The sequence below is a fragment of the Coturnix japonica genome, chromosome 4, assembly GCF_054131305.1.
Source record: "Coturnix japonica strain WE chromosome 4, WE-NBRP24, whole genome shotgun sequence".
Taxonomy (NCBI): domain Eukaryota; kingdom Metazoa; phylum Chordata; class Aves; order Galliformes; family Phasianidae; genus Coturnix; species Coturnix japonica.
Window position 1 is genome coordinate 63,793,184 of NC_140666.1, and position 8,561 is coordinate 63,801,744.

General features: G+C 56.4%; 1 long non-coding RNA gene across 1 annotated transcript; it reads right to left on the reverse strand.

The window, feature by feature from the left end:
- Positions 1-849: 849 nt before the first annotated feature.
- On the reverse strand, positions 850-8,188 carry LOC107313681 (uncharacterized). The gene is made up of 6 exons (XR_014945396.1): positions 7,730-8,188; positions 6,696-6,768; positions 4,716-6,518; positions 3,209-4,539; positions 1,233-3,032; positions 850-1,056 (listed from the first exon to the last, which is right to left on the reverse strand). It is a non-coding gene; the product is annotated as an uncharacterized LOC107313681 (long non-coding RNA).
- Positions 8,189-8,561: the final 373 nt, after the last annotated feature.

An 8,561-nucleotide genomic window follows, 5' to 3' on the forward strand; every position in this document is an offset into this window, starting at 1 on the left:
TGCTTAGCATGGCTGTAGGCTCTATCTGTGGGTAAATGCCATAAAACAAAGTAGAAGGGTATCCACAAGAATTAAATAATCTGCTTGTGAAATGGATGTCAAGCAAGTAAGATAAAAAAAAAAAAACACTATTCATCATTCACCCTAATTTAACTTCAGATGGATGTAGTGGTATAATTGAGTGTACAAATTAAAATGCAGCATACACATCTATAATCTATAATGGGTATATTAGTCCTACCTGGGAAAGAATCGTTTCCTTCAGAGTGTCTGAGAAGATGCCACATTTTGCTTTTAGGAGAAAAATGATGTCAATACCACCAGCATTTCTAATTGTTGCAAAGCAGTGCTATACAGATACAAAACCAGACAGTTTTCCCTACAGTCCTGCCAATGAGGGGTGGGCCCAAGATGCTTAGAACAGGGGAGAGATAATGCACCAACAAAGACAGAAACTCACAGTTGATGGGCAACCAGCACTGTATTACCTTCCCTGAGCAGGCCACATCCAAGCCATAAAACCAAAGGAAAGTATAAAAATTATTTACACCTAAAGGGAACTGACACCAACACAGGCGTATCAGCAAGCCAGACAAAAAATCTGCCTGCCAAAGTACATCTGAGCATGGTTAGAGACACAAGACATGCAGCGAGAGCAAAGAGCTCTGCTACAGCTGACAGCACCAAAACTAATGACACCAAAATCCTCAGCTAAGCTTAGAGGTGTACATCATGCTAAGAAGAAAGAAACGAATGTCGGAAAAGGGGTACACCCAGTAACAGTGCCACAGTATGTAACTGAGGTCATCAAAATAAAATCAAATAAATCAAATATATTACAACAAGATATCATAGCACAGACACAGCAACAAAAACTTTATTAAGAGGGATCACGCAGGGCAATGAGGAACAAATAAGCCAATAAATAAACAATAAAAATGTAATGACAAGAGACCAAAGAAACGCCAATATAACCAACAAATACAGCATCCTCTCCTTGCTCACTGTTGCCTCCGGGTTCCAAGCACTTGCTGCTTCTTTCTACTGCAGCAGCTCCTGAAAAAGTAAGGGAACCATTAGACCTGAGGAGCACCAACCACTCCACACAAAGGAAAGAGGAAACCCAGCATCCCAAGGGAGCTCAGCATGCAGCCACCCAGCCACGGAAGACCTTGCATCTCCCGACCCCCAATTCATCCCACAAAAAGAACACTGAAAGCAGCTCTACTCACCATGCTGATGCACTGCAGAGCTCCAGCCGGTGCTGCGGAGGGTCACAGAGGCGGGCAGACTGGGCAAAAGGAGCTGGGCACACAGAAAGCAGCCGCCAAAGGGTCAACTTCCCTGCTTACAGGGGTCCCCTGACGCTGCCTCAATTGCAAAGGGCCTGGGACTCCAAGGCAAAGCCAATCCCCGACTTACAGGGCAGCCTTGGTCCGTAGGCAGAGGGAGGCTCCTTCTCCCCCACTCCAGTGCGCACAACAGACTGCCAGTGGAGCATAAAGGCTCCTGCACCCAGAACCTGGTTACAGGTGGGGCAACAACACCCACAGAGCCACAGAGCTTGGTTTCCCCCCCAGCAGCAGGAACAACACTCAGCAGCCAGGCAGAGGGGCGGCACGGCCAAATGCCGCGGTCGGGATCCCACCCAGTTTTCAGGGAGGGAGTAAGCCCAACCTCACTTCTATAGGCCCACCTGACTACAGGGGGTCTCCTCTCAGAACACAGCTCATCAAACACTGCAGGCACACGCAGCCCCGACTACGGGACGGTGCCCAACACCTCACCATTGCTAAGAAGCCCCACAGAGCACACAGCTCCCACCAAAGCCTGAGTTACAGGCTGGCCCGCCCGGCTGAAACACAACACAACATCATGCCTTTCGGAGCCCAGGGAACAACCTCAACCCACCGAGCGGGGAGATCGCCCCACCTACAAGCAGAACCTCAACCTGCACTCTGACAGGACAGGGAGGGGTCATTCCCACCAACTGGCTGGCTAAAGCAACCACCCCAGACCTGATTACAGGGGGGCAGGCTACTTGGGGGACAGAGGGCTCAACAGCTTGAGACATGCACGCCAATTACAGGGACATCACGACGCCAGCAGAACTGGCAGCCATGCAGGGATAGGCCCAAGCCCTGGCTACAGGGTGGCCTTGGCCACAAAGCTATCGTGTGGCTCTGATCTGTCCTAAGACAAAAAGGGGCATGACAGGACACTCACTGCGCTCGTGGGACTAAAAGGGAAGACCCCACTTGTGCCACGCATCAAGTCCTCCATTCCCCCCTGGAAAGTCCAAGCTAAAGCTGCAGCCATTTTTGTGGAGGCCTAAAGGGAAAGCTGAATCATACAGTCATTCCACAAACACCACCAAGGAAAGGAAAGGGAACACACACACACAGATGAGACTTTCCAGAAGGGAAGAACAACACAGCATGGACAAACCCTGGGAATAAACCCACAACCACGAACAACAGGCAAGAGCCTGTGACCTGTCCCCAGGTGGCACGGAAGCAAAAGGCCTCAACATGCCAAGGGGCTTCTCAGGTAAGCCAAGAGGCTGTGACAGATACCCCGAGTACAGGGCTGTTCAATTGGCAGGCCACCATCAGGCTGTAATGCCGAGGGGCTGGGAGAAAAGGGGCAGGGATAAGGCACCTACCCTGTTTACAGGGTGGCCTTGGGGTCCAGCTAGCTCCGTTTCCCACTCAGGTGTGGAGAGGTGGCTCGCACCCTCCCTACGGGGGGCCACACTCCCCGGGCAGCCAAAGGAGCATCAAGGCAAAAGGCCAACTACAGCAAAGACCACAGCCCTGCTTACAGGGAGGTCGCCCAGCACAAAACCTGTCTGGTCACCCAAGGTGCCAGCAACACGACTGAAATGTGACTATGCCCCTGCTAACAGGGAGGTGATTTTGCCCAGAGAGCCTCTCTCTTTCCCCCCCATCCTCAGGCTTCTGTTTCCTCCTCTTGCTCGCTGTTGCCTCCAGGTTCCACACGCTTGCTGCTTCTTTCTTCTGCAGTGGCTCCTGAAGAATGAAGGACACCATTAGTCCTGAGGAGCACTGACCCCTCCACCCAAAGGAAAGAGGAAACCCAGCATCCCCAGGGAGCTCAGCACGCAGCCAACCAGCTACGGAAGACCTTGCATCTCCCGACCCCCAATTCATTCCACAAAAAGAACACTGAAAGCAGCTCTACTCACCATGCTGATGCACTGCGGAGCTCCAGCCGGTGCTGCGGAGGGTCACAGAGGCGGGCAGACTGGGCAAAAGGAGCTGGGCACACAGAAAGCAGCCGCCAAAGGGTCAACTTCCCTGCTTACAGGGGTCCCCTGACGCTGCCTCAATTGCAAAGGGCCTGGGACTCCAAGGCAAAGCCAATCCCCGACTTACAGGGCAGCCTTGGTCCATAGGCAGAGGGAGGCTCCTTCTCCCCCACTCCAGTGCGCACAACAGACTGCCAGTGGAGCATAAAGGCTCCTGCACCCAGAACCTGGTTACAGGTGGGGCAACAACACCCACAGAGCCACAGAGCTTGGTTTCCCCCCCAGCAGCAGGAACAACACTCAGCAGCCAGGCAGAGGGGCGGCACGGCCAAATGCCGCGGTCGGGATCCCAGCCCAGTTTTCAGGGAGGGAGTAAGCCCAACCTCACTTCTATAGGCCCCGTGCCTCTGAAAGGCCGGGGCCACATACCCACCTGACTACAGGGGGTCTCCGCTCAGAACACAGCTCAAACACTGCAGGCACACGCAGCCCCGACTACGGGACGGTGCCCAACACCTCACCATTGCTAAGAAGCCCCACAGAGCACACAGCTCCCACCAAAGCCTGAGTTACAGGCCGGCCCGCCCGGCTGAAACACAACACAACATCATGCCTTTCGGAGCCCAGGGAACAACCTCAACCCACCGAGCGGGGAGATCGCCCCACCTACAAGCAGAACCTCAACCTGCACTCTGACAGGACAGGGAGGGATAATTCTCAACAACTGGCTGGCTAAAGCAACCACCCCAGACCTGATTACAGGGGGGCAGGCTACTTGGGGGACAGAGGGCTCAACAGATTGAGACACGCACCCCGAGTACAGGGCGGTTTTAACTACAAGCCACCATCAGGCTGTAATGCCGAGGGGCTGGGAGAAAAGGGGCAGGGATAAGGCACCTACCCTGTTTACAGGGTGGCCTTGGGGTCCAGCTAGCTCCGTTTCCCACTCAGGTGTGGAGAGGTGGCTCGCACCCTCCTTACGGGGGGCCACACTCCCCAGGCAGCCAAAGGAGCATCAAGGCAAAAGGCCAACTACAGCAAAGACCATAGCCCTGCTTACAGGGTGGTCGCCCAGCACAAAACCTGTCTGGTCACCCAAGGTGCCAGCAACACGACTGAAATGTGACTATGCCCCTGCTAACAGGGAGGTGATTTTGCCCAGAGAGCCTCTCTCTTTCCCCCCCATCCACAGGCTTCTGTTTCCTCCTCTTGCTCGCTGTTGCCTCCAGGTTCCACACGCTTGCTGCTTCTTTCTTCTGCAGTGGCTCCTGAAGAATGAAGGACACCATTAGACCTGTGGAGCACTGACCCCTCCACCCAAAGGAAAGAGGAAACCCAGCATCCCAAGGGAGCTCAGCATGCAGCCAACCAGCTACGGAAGACCTTGCATCTCCCGACCCCCAATTCATTCCACAAAAAGAACACTGAAAGCAGCTCTACTCACCATGCTGATGCACTGCGGAGCTCCAGCCGGTGCTGCGGAGGGTCACAGAGGCGGGCAGACTGGGCAAAAGGAGCTGGGCACACAGAAAGCAGCCGCCAAAGGGTCAACTTCCCTGCTTACAGGGGTCCCCTGACGCTGCCTCAATTGCAAAGGGCCTGGGACTCCAAGGCAAAGCCAATCCCCGACTTACAGGGCAGCCTTGGTCCGTAGGCAGAGGGAGGCTCCTTCTCCCCCACTCCAGTGCGCACAACAGACTGCCAGTGGAGCATAAAGGCTCCTGCACCCAGAACCTGGTTACAGGTGGGGCAACAACACCCACGGAGCCACAGAGCTTGGTTTCCCCCCCAGCAGCAGGAACAACACTCAGCAGCCAGGCAGAGGGGCGGCACGGCCAAATGCCGCGGTCGGGATCCCAGCCCAGTTTTCAGGGAGGGAGTAAGCCCAACCTCACTTCTATATACCCACCTGACTACAGGGGGTCTCCTCTCAGAACACAGCTCATCAAACACTGCGGGCACACGCAGCCCCGACTACGGGACGGTGCCCAACACCTCACCATTGCTAAGAAGCCCCACAGAGCACACAGCTCCCACCAAAGCCTGAGTTACAGGCCGGCCCGCCCGGCTGAAACACAACACAACATCATGCCTTTCGGAGCCCAGGGAACAACCTCAACCCACCGAGCGGGGAGATCGCCCCACCTACAAGCAGAACCTCAACCTGCACTCTGACAGGACAGGGAGGGATAATTCTCAACAACTGGCTGGCTAAAGCAACCACCCCAGACCTGATTACAGGGGGGGCGGGCTGCTTGGGGGACAGAGGGCTCAACAGCTTGAGACATGCACGCCAATTACAGGGACATCACGACGCCAGCAGAACTGGCAGCCATGCAGGGATAGGCCCAAGCCCTGGCTACAGGGTGGCCTTGGCCACAAAGCTATTGTGTGGCTCTGATCTGTCCTAAGACAAAAAGGGGCATGACAGGACACTCACTGCGCTCGTGGGACTAAAAGGGAAGACCCCACTTGTGCCACGCATCAAGTCCTCCATTCCCCCCTGGAAAGTCCAAGCTAAAGCTGCAGCCATTTTTGTGGAGGCCTAAAGGGAAAGCTGAATCATACAGTCATTCCACAAACACCACCAAGGAAAGGAAAGGGAACACACACACACAGATGAGACTTTCCAGAAGGGAAGAACAACACAGCATGGACAAACCCTGGGAATAAACCCACAACCACGAACAACAGGCAAGAGCCTGTGACCTGTCCCCAGGTGGCACGGAAGCAAAAGGCCTCAACATGCCAAGGGGCTTCTCAGGTAAGCCAAGAGGCTGTGACAGATACCCCGAGTACAGGGCTGTTCAATTGGCAGGCCACCATCAGGCTGTAATGCCGAGGGGCTGGGAGAAAAGGGGCAGGGATAAGGCACCTACCCTGTTTACAGGGTGGCCTTGGGGTCCAGCTAGCTCCGTTTCCCACTCAGGTGTGGAGAGGTGGCTCGCACCCTCCTTACGGGGGGCCACACTCCCCGGGCAGCCAAAGGAGCATCAAGGCAAAAGGCCAACTACAGCAAAGACCACAGCCCTGCTTACAGGGAGGTCGCCCAGCACAAAGCCTGTCTGGTCACCCAAGGTGCCAGCAACACTCGACTGAAATGTGACTATGCCCCTGCTAACAGGGAGGTGATTTTGCCCAGAGAGCCTCTCTCTTTCCCCCCCATCCTCAGGCTTCTGTTTCCTCCTCTTGCTTGCTGTTGCCTCCAGGTTCCACACGCTTGCTGCTTCTTTCTTCTGCAGTGGCCCTTGAAGAATGAAGGACACCATTAGACCTGAGGAGTACCGGCCCCTCCACCCAAAGGAAAGAGCAAATCCAGCATCCCAAGGGAGCTCAGCACGCAGCCACCCAGCCACGGAAGACCTTGCATCTCCCGACATCCAATTCATCCCACGAAAAGAACACTGAAAGCAGCTCTACTCACCATGCTGATGCACTGCGGAGCTCCAGCCGGTGCTGCGGAGGGTCACAGAGGCGGGCAGACTGTGCAAAAGGAGCTGGCCACACCAAAAGTATCAGTTATATTGTCAACTGCTTTACTTTTAATGATCACAGGTGCTGCTTTATGTTCAAAAGTGGTAACAGTTGTTACAACAATGTTGCCTTCTACATTTCACACATTTTCAGAGAAGGGGAGATACAATTCCTTGAAGTCATTACAACAGTTGTGAAATATTTTTGTTTTATTAATTGCTGTTTGCCGTTGTCCCGTTGCGTCTTCTGCAAGTTTGCTCGCCCCCAATTCGGTCCGGCTTCCCCCCCCCCCACGCTTAGTTCGGCTTGGCCCTCCCTCTCCTCCCTGCCAGGTTCGGCCCGGCGTCCCCCCCCCCGCCAGGTTCGGTTCGGCTCGGTTTGGCCCGGCCAGTCTCTCCCCCCCACCCCTCCCCGCCTGTTTCGGTTCGGCCCGGCCAGGCCCCCGCCACCCCCCCGGTTCGGTTCGGTTTGGCCCGGCCCCCCCGCCCGGTTCGGTTCGGCCCGGCCCCCCCCCTTCCGCCCGGTTCGGTTCGGCCCGGCCAGGCCCCCCCCCGGCCGGTTCGGTTCGGCCCGGCCAGGCCCCCCCTCCCGGCCGGTTCGGTTCGGCCCGCCCGGCCCCCCCTCCCGGCCGGTTCGGTTCGGCCCGCCCGGCCCCCCCTCCCGGCCGGTTCGGTTCGGCCCGCCCGGCCCCCCCTCCCGGCCGGTTCGGTTCGGCCCCCCCCCCCGGTTCGGTTCGGTTCGGCCCGGCCCCCCCCTCCCGGTTCGGTTCGGCCCGGCCCCCCCCCCCGGTTCGGTTCGGTTCGGCCCGGCCCCCCCCCCCCCCCCCCCGCCCGGTTCGGCCCGGCCCCCCCCCCCCCCGCTCGGTTCGGCCCGGCCCCCTCCCACTCGCTCCGCTCAGAGCCCGCTCGGCTCCTGCCTCCGGCGCTCCCCCCTCATCGGAGCCAGCTCAGGGCCCACCCGGTCTCCGCCTCAGAGCAGCCCTACCTGTCCCGCCGCCCCTCAGTCCTTGGACGCTGATTGCCGCCTTCCCCTCGAAGCACGCGAAATCTCCTCACACGCCGATTCTAACACCTGTGGTGTCCGATTGCCTTATATAGCTATCCCCTCACGCCCGCCAGCCAATGGGAGCCCAGAACGCCGCTTTCTTTTTCCCGCCGTTGCCGTTTTTGCTTCCCGCCTCGTCGTTCCCGCCCTTTCTCTCTGAGGCGGCCGGGCCGGGGTCACCTGGAGGGCACGGCCGGGGTCACCTGAAGGTCACGGGCTCCTCGCAGGCGCTGCCGCCCGTCCCCTCACGGCAGAGCCGCCCCACAGCTGGGCGCACCTGCCCCGCTGCTCTGCCACAGCTGCGTGTGTGACTCTCATCTCTTCAGTTTCAGTGTTTGTTTCTTTTAACAGCCACATAAACATTTTGAGTTCCTCCACAAACATAACTGAAAACAAACAGATATATTGTAATGAATTCTCCACAGAGATGTATCTGTCCCTGATATGTAACCCAGGCAAATGGGCCACTGTGGAGAAAGGTTTTCAGTGCTTGAGGGAAGTAGCTGTGGTAGATGTGGTGTATGGCATGAGCATCCAACACTTCAGTTTGCCCGGGACTTATGACTTCTCTTAAATAAGTTGTATTGTAGACGCTGCCCTCACTTTATTAATCTAGCCCATCTCCTTCTACCCCATCTTTTCTCAATCTTTGTTATCTCCTGGCTTGCTGTTTATTCAGGGCTGAATTGTCCCTCTACTTTCTTGAAGCAGTGACACTGATTTCAATTAAAAGGCATCTTATCACACCATCATTTTTGGGTTCTTTTTTTCC